Genomic DNA, 10,634 nt, shown 5'->3' with positions numbered 1-10,634 from the left:
ATATATAAATTTTACATGTGGCTAAAATTTGACATAATTTGACTTTTAGGAAACTACCCTACAGAAATGCCAACACATACTACAACCAACATGGACAAGGAATGTTCACTGCAACTGTGTTTATAATTTTTTTTTGAGGGGGGTGAGGGTGAGGGAAAAAAAAAAAACACACCAAAAAATGAACTCTAGGGAAACTAAATGCCTAGTGGCAGGGAATATTTTTAAATAATTATACAACGGAATGCAGTGTAGATATTAAAAAGGAAAAAGAAAGGTGCATACATGTTAAGACTCTAGATAAGTCTGAAGGTCTTTAAAGCACAGGATGCCACTGCAAGTTGTAGAAAAATGTACCTATTATGATCATTTTATTTATTTTCCTTTTTTACTGTGGTGGACATATACACAACAAAATATATGCAAATCCAATAATTTCTACATGATAATCCAGTAACATTACAGCCTTCAATATTTTCAGTATATCATTCTCTACATCCTTTTCAAAATTTTCCTACCACCATTAGCAAATTACTCACCAGCTGCTCTGTGGAAGAAAGATGAGGCTTTCTGCTCTAACAGATTTAAAGTCACAGAAACATTATACAGGGGCCCTGTAAACTGGAACCTACTTAACAGCACTTACCAACATTAACATAAACTCATTGCCTTCTAAGTAAAAACTTCTCTTCCTCTCACCCAGATAACCGCTAACAGTCTTAGGGTTCTACATACTTGCTCATTTCATGTAAGTGAAATAATACAATATTTATCCTTTTGTGACTTTATTGCTCAGCATAATGTTTTCAAGGTTCATCTATGTTATGGAATGCATCCAGAGTTAATTTATCTTTACGTAGAATTCTATTCTTTTTGGTTGACTCCACCTTTTGGCTATTGTGAAAAGTGCTACAATGAACACTGATGTGCAGGTTTCTGCTTGCATTTCTGCTTTTACTTCCAGTTATACACCTAGGATTGGGATTGCTGGGTCACATGTAGATCTATGTTTAACTTTTTAAGGAACCACCAACCTGTTTTCCGTGGTTTGAAAAATGGATGATGATTCCAGTTTCTCTACAACTTAGTCAACACCAGTAGCTCTCCTTTTGTTTCCCCCCTATACTATCGATATGCTAATCTCCATGCTGAAAGTGAAGAGGACTTAAAATATGTACTGATGAAGATCAAAGAGCAAAGCCTTCCATATGGATTACAACGCAATGTAAAGAAAACAAAAATCCTCACCACTGGACCAATAAACAAACAACATTCTTATCAATGGAGAAGAGATTGAAGTTGTCAAGGACTTCATTCTTCTTGGATCAACTATCAACACTCGCGGAAGCAGCAGTCAAGAGATCAGATGACGTATTGCATTGGGCAAATCTGCTGCACAGGAACTTTTTAAAGTATTGAAGAGCAGAGATGTCAGCTTGAGGACTAAGGTGCGTCTGACCCAAGCCATGGTATTTTCAATAACCTCATATGGATGTGAAAGCTGGACAGTGAATAAGGAAGATCGTAGAAGAATTGATGCCTTTGAGTTGTGGTGTTGGAGGAGAATACTGAAAGTGCCATGGACTGCCAAAAGAACCAATAGATCTGTTTTGGAAGAAGTGCAACCAGAGTTCTCCTTGGAGGCCAAGATGGCTAGGCTTCATCTCTCATACTTTGGACACATTGTACGGAGAGAACAGTCGCTGGAGAAGGATGTCATGCTGGGTAAGGTGGAGGGTCAGAGAAAAAGAGGAAGACCCCTAAAGAGATGGATTGGCCAGGTTGCATCATTGATGGCGTCAAGTGTAGCAGCGGTAGTGAGGTTGGCCCAGGATCGGACACTGTTTCGTTCTGCTGTGCATGGGGTCGCTATGAGTTGGTTCTGACTCGATGGCACCTGTCAACAATAACAACAATCTCTATGGTGGCTTAGTGGGTTACACATTCATCTGCTAATCATAAGATCAGGAGTTCAAATCTACCAGTCACTGGTCCTCAGGAGAACAATGAAGTTTTCTGTTCCCAAAAAGATTTACAGCATTGGAAACCCTCTGTAGCTCGCTGAGTTGGAACCTGAAGGCACTAAGAACAACATTGGCCATTTGGTGAAATTGTGTTGTTTTCTGCCCACTCTTTCAATGTTTGTTATTAAGTTTTAATTTTTTTTATTTTAATGTTTTGGTTACTGTTGTTGCTAGATGCCATCTAGTCAGTTCCTACTCACAGTGTCCCTATGCACAACAGAATGAAACACTGCTCGGTCCTGCACCATACTCACAATCATTGTTAAGCTTGAGCCCACTGCTGCTGCCACTGTGCCAATCCATCTCGTTGCAAGTCTTCCTCTTTTTCGCTGACCCTCCACTTTACCAAGCATGATGTCCTTCTCCAGGGACTGGTCCCTCCTGATAATATGTCCGAAGTATGAGACACAAAGTCTCACCATCTTGGCTTCTAAGGAGCATCTGGCTGTACCTCTTCCAAAACAGATTTGTTTGTTCTTCTAGCATCCCATGGTACTTTCTGTATACACTGGTAGCATAGTGGTTATGCATCGGTCTGCGAACCTCATGGTAAGCAGTTCAAAACTACCAGCTGTTCCGCAGGAGAAAGATGAGGCTTTCTGCTCCCGTAAATATTTACAGCCTCGAAAAGCCCGTACAGGGTCTCTATGAGTCGGAACCGACTCCACGGCACATAACCAGCAACACCATCATCATAATTCAAATGCTTGGTTCTTCTCCCATCTTCCTTATTCATTGTCCAACTTTCACATGCATATGAGGCAGCTGAAAATACCATGGCTTGGGTCCTTATATCCCTTATCAAAAAGGGAATCTTTATAGGATATATTTGTTGTTGTGCAGTGCCATAGAGTTGATTCCGACCCATAGCAACCCTGTATAGGGTTTCCAAAGAGCAGCTGGTAAGCTTGAACCACCGACGTTGCAATTCAAACAACTTTGCAGTCTGACCCATTAGCCCACAGCGCCACACCAGGACTCCTTTATTTTAAATAAAGTTCTTTGATGAATCTCATTTTACGTCTACAGGTACATTTTATTCTCTATAAACTATGTTGTTGTTGTTATGTGCCATGGAGTTGGTTCCGACTCATAGCGACCCTGTACAGGGTTTCTGAGGCTGTACATCTTTATACCAGAGCAGAAAGCCTTATCTTCTCCCATGGAACAGCTGGTAGTTTCAAACTGCTGACCCTGAGGTTAGCAGCCCAATTCGTAACCACTACCCTATACCTCAATATACCTCAATATAATTTATTATTTAAAAATGAGCCAGGAAAATGATGCTGGGTAATAAAGGAAAAGCTGCTTTGGTGGTGTTGGCTCTGCCTCATAGAACCCTGTATAGCGTTTCTGAGGCTGTAAATCTTAGCAGGAGCTGAGTGACTGATGATAGATTCCAACTGTTGACCTTTCTGTTAACAGCCCAGCTCATAACCCACTATGCTACCAGGGTTCCTTAACAGCTAGCTGCCTTATCAGATATTAAAACTCATTAGAAAGTACCAGTAATTAAAATAACATGGGGTTGACACTAAAATACAAAGATAAAGAGACGGATGGAAAAATCCATACACAGATGCAAATATGTAATAATTTAGGATGGTGCTATAGGATAGCTAACCACAAGCAAGGTTGGTGGTTTCTTGGAAACCCTACATAGGGGCACTTGAATCAGAACCGTAGTTTAACAATCAGGCTGCAAACCACAAGGGCAACAGTTCGAAACTACCAGCTGTTCCACAGGAGAAAGATGAGGCTTTCTGCGACTATAAAGATCTGCAGCCTCGCAAACCCTGTGCAGAGTTGCTATGGGTCGGAAGCGACTACAAATTTAACAATCAGGGGTAACACAATGAGTTTTGCAGCAACTGGTTACCCACTCTGGGAAATTAAATTAGCTCTACCTTTACAACTTAAACTAGAATAGCAAATTTCACACATAATTTTTAAAGTAAAACTTAAAAGTATCAGGAGAAAAACTAGGAGACTATTTATATAATAAACTTAGGGTTAGGAAAAGCCTTTCTTAGCAAGATCCTCAAGCAGAAATTATAAAGTAAAGACTCATTGATTTAACTCCACAGAAAAGTTAAACCTGTGTGTGGCCAAAGAAAAAATTTTAAACCTACAAGCAAACTTGGGAAACCTCCGTAACATATGACAGACAGAGAATTAAACTAAAGAGTGTGTAGAAATCAGGAAGAAAAAAATACTCAAACTGAAAAATGGGCAGAAGAACGCTTTAGCAGTCAATTCACCGAGACATATGCAACAGGGCAATACACAGAGGAAAGGTTATTGATTCCCACGGGTAATTAAACATGAAAATTCAAACAAGGTACCATTTTTTGTTCCATACTATTAGTGTAAAAATTTACTAGTATGTATGCAGAAAAAGGTTTACGCACGTATGTAGAGAATCTTTAACAATAGATAAAATGGGTTTTTAAAGGTATCCTTATTTTTTACTTTATGTTTTTGTTTCTTAAATGCTTTGTAATAAGTTTATCCTTAAAAAAGTCTTAATACGTTAAGTGCTAAACACACACAGTTTTCTCACCTCCCAAAGTACCTAATACAGTGCAGCTTAGAAATGCAACATCCTCTCCCCTTGACGCACACAGGCACAGTACAAGCATGCACACACTCCTGCAGGTTTTGCTAGTGGTCCGCAGAGTGAGATCATCAATGGACCCGCCCTGCGGTTCTCGGTAAGAGCACAGCCGAGACGGGGGTGTCCGGGTCACACCGACCCCACAGGAGTTCACGCTCCGGGACTACGCGGGACACTGTGGGTGCAGTGCGGCACCGGCGACGCCCGCGCTAAAAGGCCAGGAGTGCAAGCCCAGTGGTCCTAACTAAGCCCCTGGGAAAGCGAAACAGGGTGGAAGACCAGAGTCCCGCATGAGAGTCTGCCGCTGACCTTAGGCAGCCCCCGCCGCGCTCGGGCCTCAGTTTCCCCACCCGTTGGCCGGCCCAATGGTTTTTCCCGGAACTGGGAAGGACGCCCGCCTTCTCCTGCCCTGTCTCTTCCTCGGCCTGGGACTGAGAGATCATCTGAAGAATCCACCACGGCCATCGAGCGACTTAGGCGTGCCGGGTGGGCCTGCGGGGCCGGCACACGGCGCCCGGCTGCCTGCAGCGAGCGGGCGGGAGGGCGGCCATTATGCCGGTCGGCTCGGCTAGGCCCGGCGGGAATGGGGGGCTTACCTGGGCTTCCTCGCTCCTGGCTTGAACGCCACTGACATGGACGAGGGGTGAGGGGGCACCCTACCACAACAGCCCTCTGCCCCTCAGCCGACACCGGCCCGGCGCACGCAGAGGGCGCCCCCTGGGGGTCCCAGGCGCTGAGGCTGACACCCGCAGGGTCCCAGACGCCGATGGTCTCCCCGCGGTCCTCTGGCAAGAAACAGCTGGCGCCGCGGGCGGGACGCAGGGTCAGGGACGCAGGCCCCTCCCGAACTGCCCCATCACCCACAGCTGCTCTTCAGGGCCAGCCGCGACCACCCGAGTCCTTGTCCCTTCGCTGTGGTGTTTCGCCCGGGTGGGTGCGGGGGCCCCTGCTGCGGAAACCTACCCGGGGGCGGAGGGTAGGGGGTAGCTGTGTTCCCTGCACACCCCGGGGGCAGCCTCCAGTGTCTTAGACTGCTGAGCTTCATCCCCAAGGAGGCGCCATCTCCGGACAGAACCGGAGGAGCGGGTGCAGCGCGGTCTGGGTGCCTCACCTCTCCCACGGCGTGGGCGTGGGGCTCCCCTCGTTCCGGCAGGCCATGTGACCTGCAAGCTGCCAAGCGACCGCAGCCCCCAAAGAGGCTTGGGAAAAAAAGGATGGCGAAAGGCGCCCACTGAGGGGCAGAGAAGGAAAAGCAGGTTCAGGGAAACGAAAGTCGAAATGCTGAGAGGTTTAGGTCCCTTCGCTATTTACAGCCCCGACTGACTGGCCATTAAGAGTGTTCTTTGATGGAGACGTTTGTCATCGTTGCCAATAGTAATAGCAATAATAATAATAGCTAGCACTATCACTAGCTCTGTCCCCTATCCCTACCGCAGCAAGCATTCGGAACATTTCTTCTAGGTCTCATTTCACTCCTACACATTAGCATTATCACCCACAGTTTGTAAATGGTAAAAGAGAATTTGAAAGGGTAATTGACCAAATACAACCACTACTCCAAAAGCCTGAAATGGAAAGATCTCATCAAAATCAGAAGGGTTAGGCCTCACCAGATCACTTAGTCAGGCATTGGTTTTAGGGCAGTGGTGCTCGCTTTCTGCTTTGGAGACAGCCTCTCCCAGTTGTTTATTTAAGCAGCAGTAAGTACCCTTTTCTGCTCCCAAGTCCTGGTGCCGTGGTGTGGGTTAATGCGTTAAACTGCAAAGTCAGTTTGAACTGCAAGGTTGGTGGTTCAAGCTCACCAGTTGCTCCTTGGAAACCCTCTATAGGGTTGCTATGGGTCGGAACCGACTCGACGGCACTTAACAACAATTTTGTTAGGTAAATGATACCACATCTTACAGATGAGAATACTGTGTTTGGCCTAATGAATGGTCTTGTCCAGTATAGTCTACCAACTAACAATCATTGAGTGCTTATTTGCAAAAAACTGTGCAAGACACATTGTCACAACAATCCTTTTTTTTAAAGCTTTTTTTGTGAATTGAGTGATAGTTTACATTGGAGAACACCAGTTTTGCACTCAACCTGTCGTATTTTGTTTCATTGCAATGATTACAATCCACTTGGAGAGTCATCAGTTAACAGTATTTGCCACTACTCCCTCCACTTTTGTTTTTAATGATAAACACAGAAAAACATGCAAGAATATATAATCATTTAAACATCCAAAGGGCACGTTTTACAAGCCAGCCTCCTGCCTGCCAACACACAGTCTTTCCCTTTCTATGAGTCAAGAGTCTTCAGCTGCTCTATCTCTCCATGCCATCATGTCTGCCTCCTCTCTGGTTTGGATTCCACTTTCTGCTCATGCTTTTCCTTCCTGATGGTCCTATGGTCCTGTGTTCCTGGAATGTGTTCCCCACTTTCTGTTACTCATCAGCTGACTTTACAGTTAAGTCACAACAATCTTATCAGGTACCCAAGTTAAGAAAATGGAGCCTCAGAGAGGTTATGAATTTGCTTAGGGTCATAAAACTATGACAATTTGGATTCAAATTTAGGGGTTTTTTTAATCGCCAAAGTTCGGTTCTTTTTCTGTACTATACAACTTTTTGTTCCATTGGCTTTCGTTTAAATGAATGGAGTGTCTAACCTATATCCAGAGGCTCCGGACATTATAACAGCATTTAACCCAGTGTTGAGTTATTAGTCATGGCATCTTCTGGGTTTATTAAATTACCCTTAATAAATTAGTCTTTAACAGCCAGAGGCTAGTCTTGTGTGCAAAGGGCTGCACCTCAGAACAACTAAATCCACAGTGACCAACTACTATCTACCCTGTAGGACAGAGTAGAACTCCCATAAGATTTCCAAGGTTGTAAATCTTTAAGGAAGTAGACTGCCACATCTGTCTCCTGTGGAGTGGTTGGAGGGTTTGAACTTCTGACCTCTCAACCAAGTACTTTAACCACGGTGCCATGAGGGCTTTTTGCATATAGCCCAGACTACCATTTATGGATCCTGATACTTCTTTTGAAGAACACCATACTTTAATTTATAGGGGCAGACAGAGTTGGGTATATTTCACTTATAATAAAAACTAAAGTTGCTACAATTGTGAGCAAGGCCCTATAGAATCTAGCCAGTAACTTCAGCTCTAGCCTCCTCTATGACCACTCTCCACCTTTGTCCTCTACTTCAGCTATTCTGATCCCTGGTGTGGTGGTGGTTATGTGCCGTGGATTTAGTTCTGTCTCATAGTGACCCTGTACAGGATTTCTGAGGCTGTAAATCGTTTGTTATGTGCCGTGGAATCCGTTCTGACTCAGCGACCCTGTACAGGGTTTCCGAGGCTGTAAATCTTTATGGGAGCAGAAAACTTCATCTTTCTCCTGCGGAACAGCTGGTAGTTTTTGAGCTGCTGACCTTGAGGTTAGCGGCCTGATTTGTAATCACTACGCTACCAGAGCTCCTTGCTATTCCTCAAATCCGCTAAACTCACCTTGCCCCTTTAGGGTCTTTGCACTTCCTATTTCCTGTGCTTAAAACACTCTTCCCTTGATTTCCATGTGGTTTGCTCTCTCGCGTCCCTGAGTACCTCCAGTAACCCTGCCTCCATCCCATCATTACTATCTCCTTCGTTGTTGTTCTTTTTGGTTGTCATCAAATTAGTTCTGACTCAAGATGACACCATGTGTGCAGAGCAGAACTGCTTCATAGGGTTTTCAAGGTTGTGACACATTGGAAGGAGATCACCAGGCCTCCAAGGTGCCTCTGATAACCTTGCAGTTAGTAGTTGAACGTTTGACTGTTTGTACTATGTGGGGACTCCATACATTCAGTTTAACCCCTGCCCCCATAGTCTTCTCCACAGTAAATGAATATGAACTCGGGGTTGTACTCTACCCTTTCCCACAGTGCATTTAGGAGAGAGAACTGAGCAAAGGGAGGAAAAAAGTGAGAACAGAATCGTGAAGGAAATGTCATTAAAGTGGCCATGACATTTGAAGAGGGCTTCTTGTATTGAGAGGCATGATTTCTAAGCTTTACCTCGGAAAATTCAGTTAATAGGTCTCCGTGTTTTAATAGGGACCCAAAGAGCTCTGGTAGCGAAGTGGTTACGAATCAGGCTGGGAACCGCAAGGTCAGCAGTTCAAAACTACCAGCTGTTCTGTGGGAGAAAGACGAGGCTTTCTGCTCCCATAAAGATTTACAGCCTCAGAAACCCTGAACAGGGTCGCTATGGGTCAGAACCGACTCCATGGCACATAACAACAACAACCTAGATAATTAGGTGACAGCTGAACAAGATTATTTAGTGTTTACTGTGAAAATAGTACTTTATTTACTAAGTGTGTAATAAATGCTGAGTTAGTTAAATAGTACTTGAAAATGTAATCTTCCATAAATTGTAACTTTTATTTCATTTACATAAGGAAGTGCCTAAAAGCTAGAACTTCTTAGAAGACCAGGAATCTCCAATCAACTAAATCTCCATGTGAGAAGTATGGATATTTTCCTCCAAGAGACTTGAGCATTCACCAACTTCAAACAGGTGTATGTACTCTCTTCCTGCCTTCAGGGTCATCCTGAATTCACTCAAACAAATATTTTTCTTGTTCTTTTGTGAAACAAATAGGAGCCAGAATTCTATTTCATCAGGTAGGCACACAGATTTATTTGCTTTAATGAAACCAGATCTCTTAATGCATGAAAGCCCTTCATTCGAAAGTTATTACTTTGGGTCCTGAATATTTTTTCAGTCTTCCGGAAACCTACTTAAACACAAATAATCCTGACAGAGATAATACTGATATATGAAATAATGGTCAAGAACAGTCCCCAAGGAAGAAAAAACGGAAACATGGGAAATGGCTCAGGGGAAGAAGAAGGTGGGCTTCAAAGGAAAAGTAAAAGCCATTTCACCTTGGTCTTTCTCTTCTTCCCAAATCTGGATTTTTACCGCAACAATTTTTCTTGTCTTGGCACTTCTATTCCTAGGTCAGGGATCAGCAAACTATAGATCATTTCCTGTTTCTGTACAGCCCATGAGCTAAGAATGGTTTCTACAGTATGAAATAGTTGAAATTTTGTGTAATTAATTCTCTACCAAGATGCATTAATTGCTTTTCAAATTGAGTATAGTTGTCTACAATTGTTAAGTGCCATATAGTCTGTTCCGACTCATAGTGAGCGTATATAGGGTTTCTGAAGAGCAGCTGTTGGGTTTGAACCACCAACCTTGTGGTTAGCAATCCAGTGTTTATCCTACAGTGCCACAGCAGGACTCCAACAGAAGAGAACCTTATTCCAAAATCCTCGGAGGCCTACACTTTGATTCTTCTATTGGGACCAACCAGATGCTTCATAACATTTGTCTATATTACAGACACTTTCAACACCACTGACTGTGATGGTACTGGCTTATAAGGTTCAAGTGGCAGGGCAGCTTGCAGTGATTGAAGTCTGGTCCTGGAACCACATTCTTGGCCTGGAACCATTCAAAATTAATAGCTTTGTGGGTTACCTGGCAAACGTGTCAGAGCATTGTGTACAACTGGTAAATGTAGCTTCCAAAATCCAAACAGACTAATCAAGTAGAATCATTCTTTTTTCATAGTGGATAGCATAAATGTAGCAACCTGCCTCTCAAATGGTGGGATATCTCAACATGCCATCACTCATCTGTCTGTTTGTCATACTTTGGTAGCTTTTGTGTTGCTTTGATCCTGGAAGCTATGACACTGGTATTTTAAATACACCAGCAGGATCACTCATCGTAGACAGGTTTCAACAGATATTCCAGAATAAGACAGACTAGGAAGGAGAAGAGGTGGACCACATCTGAAAGGTTAGTCACTGAAAACATTATGAATGGCAGCAAAACATTGTCTTATAATACTGCATGAGGATGAACCCCTCAGTTTGGAGTCACTTAGAATATGACTGAGGAAGCACTGCCATCTCAAAGTAGTGTTGACCTTAATGACACA

The sequence above is a fragment of the Chrysochloris asiatica genome, unplaced genomic scaffold, assembly GCF_000296735.1.
Source record: "Chrysochloris asiatica unplaced genomic scaffold, ChrAsi1.0 scaffold00069, whole genome shotgun sequence".
Classification (NCBI taxonomy): Eukaryota; Metazoa; Chordata; class Mammalia; order Afrosoricida; family Chrysochloridae; genus Chrysochloris; species Chrysochloris asiatica.
The sequence above is the reverse complement of the archived record's forward strand: the minus strand, read 5'-3'. Positions refer to the sequence as shown.